The sequence below is a fragment of the Gekko japonicus genome, unplaced genomic scaffold (genome assembly GCF_001447785.1).
Source record: "Gekko japonicus isolate JY-2015 unplaced genomic scaffold, Gekko_japonicus_V1.1 scaffold1839, whole genome shotgun sequence".
Lineage (NCBI taxonomy): Eukaryota > Metazoa > Chordata > Lepidosauria > Squamata > Gekkonidae > Gekko > Gekko japonicus.
In genome coordinates, this window is record NW_015175415.1 from 335,153 (window position 1) to 337,924 (window position 2,772).

At 49.9% G+C, this 2,772-nt stretch overlaps 1 pseudogene; it reads right to left on the bottom strand.

The window, feature by feature from the left end:
* Positions 1-885: 885 nt before the first annotated feature.
* LOC107122645 lies at positions 886-1,308 on the bottom strand (annotated as a pseudogene).
* Positions 1,309-2,772: the final 1,464 nt, after the last annotated feature.

Here is a 2,772-nt window from a genome sequence, read left to right on the forward strand (position 1 = left end):
CTTCTGACAGCACATAGAGGAATGTAAGAAACATTTCCCTCGCTGGGCAAGCTAAGAGTGAATGGTTTTATCTTGTTTCGTGATTTTTATATTGCCTGAAAAGTTAGAGAAGGATCCCTTACATACATTCTGCAAACTAAACACCCAGTCTTTACAGTTTTTTGTAGGCTTGCCAAGTCCCCCCTGGGGGTGGGGAAACCCACACCCCAGAGGCCCGTTCCCCGCCACGGGTGGATTGGTCCCCGGGAGGAACCCCACCCCGACGTGCGCGTCACCAGGAAGTGACATTAGGACACTGGGCACGCTGGGGGCGGGGCCATGACCACCGGAGGGAAAACTCCAGTCGCCGCCCGGGAGTCCCCCTCTGCGGCGAAAAAACAACTTGGCAACCCTAGTTTTTTGGCTATTTTTGGCTATTTTTGCTTTCTTGTTTAAACCAAAAGCTGGGCAAAACTGAAAGCTGAGAAAATCCTTCTCTTTGAATGTAAAGAGAAGTTTATAGCTTGTTGGCTTGTTGCCTTAAGTAATTTATTGCCTTGTGTAAAGCTAATGGGTGCCGGCAAACACCGGGCGTGCTAGAGAAGAGGGAGGAGAACAACAACATTCCCGGCCAGCAAGCAGAAAAAATAGCAGATTTTTTCAACCACTTTGAAAAAAGCATCACACCAGTATAAAGAAAGACTGACATCAAGACTGCTTTAAAAATGAAATGCAGATTCGGCCTGGAACTCCTCCTTGAACCCAAGAATCTCAGGCTATTGAAATAGGATTAGCTTATCTCTTGTGATATTTCTTTCAGACTGCTCACAAGTCCCTAACTTGCTATTTCCCTATGGTGACTCAGAATACCAACTCTATTCCTGCCTCTTTATCAGCTCCTGAGCCCTATGTGTGCTGAATGTACTTCAAATCTGAAAGGATCTCTCTGTTCACCTGAAAGGAGATCTTTATCTGGTACTCCACACCCTCCTTTAGCACAAAGGACTGCTTCTTGAAACTCTCCAAGTCACCTTTGAGATCCAACTCCAATGGGCCAGGGGCCCTGGCACAAACCAGAGTCCGTTTTGTTACCACTACATTTGGAGCACTGGGATCGGCAGCAATGGCTACATTTCCAAGCAGGGCCTCTTTGCACTTGTGCAAACCCTCATCCTCTTTGTCTAGTTCTTGGATCTCCTGGATGCTCTTCTGGGCAGGGGTCTTGTAATGGACAGAGTGCTCATCCTCTTCATTTTCAGCTGCAATCTGGGCCAGCTGGTCAGGGGTGGGTTCTTGTTCAGCCACAGGCCTGGAGCTACATTGAATCATTTTGGGGCCCGGCCCTCTGACTTTCCATCAGCCCCCCCCACTTACTACCCTGGACAGGCAGGCAGGCAACCAGGTGTGCTCACTGGCCAGCCAGTGGGCATAGTGCCTGGTGGCCCAGCGCAGCCCTCCTCCCTCGCCTTGCCTCACCCTGTGGTGCTCCGCTCCACCCCACCCCTGGCTGGGCTGCTCCTGGTGGCCACCTTGCCACCTTCGGACCCAGATGGTCCCTCCCATGCTGGGCAGAGCAAGCGAACACCCCTGCCTGCTTGCCCACCTGCCCGGGTGCCAACGGTCAGGACGGGTTGGTGAGTGGGTGCAGTGGGGGCTGTGGAGTCACCTTCAGACACCTGCCCAGCAGTGCCACCTCTGAAGGGAAACAGCAGAGGAGGAGGAGGGGGCCCGCCCTCCACTTCCAGGCGGCTCTATTCCCTTCTGCGGCAGCCCACTTCCTTCTCAACTCCCCTCAGCTCTTACCATGGGGAAACACATGACTCTGTTCGCCCCGCACCACAGTGGCAGCACCTTTCGTGCTTTTCTCCCCACTTCACCAGAGCACCCGAGGTAGCCACTCCTGAAACCCCCGCCTCTCTGCAAACCGGCAGATTACAGCTCTTATTTCTCATGGAGGGCAGGCAGGATCCGAAAAGTGAAACAGTTTATTGATGCTGATGATTCACAGGGCTGTTCTAAGCGATCGCACACCCACCCAAGTCCATTGAAGTCAACGGGGTTCAGAAGGGTGCAGCTTCATTGCCCCCTGCATTATTTAAATATTTTAATTATTATTTAAATATTTATTAGTAGTAGGTTTTATTCATGGTCATTGACCAGCACATAGCACACCGATGGCATATCTTGCAACATAAATGATACATATGTTAGATTTAAGATTTAAGAAATCCTGGCTACGGGCCTGTTCAGCCATCTCTGCAAGTTCAACTTATGTCCAGCACCAGGTTCTGCCTTGCTGCTAGTACTGCTGCTGCCAACGGTGACAAATGCTGCCCACCACCGCCCAGATCCACCCTGTGCCCCTGTGCCCTATGAATCTATACTACATATGTGTGAGTTGTCTTCTTTCACTGGGCGAAGCCTAACTACCCAACTAATCTCATGGATTGTTTTCTCTGTTTCTCTGTCGCTTCCCAAAGCCCTATTAGTGGCAATGACAGACTTTCCCTCCACTTAACTTCCCCCCCCCCATGTTCCACAACCTCTCATTGGCTGAGGGATTTGCTGGAATGCCTGGAGGGCAAAACTAGGGGCTGTCAATCACAGGTCCCCACACTTCTATCATTTATCAGAATGTGCAAAACAGAAATGTTCAGGAGGGATTAAAAAAAAGATTGGAACTGTTCTATAATGGAACAACTCAGAGGATCATTTTTATAAAGGAATAGGATTGTAGCCTATTGCAATACTTATTGTATGTATCACTTAATTTTACTGCATTGTCTTCTACCT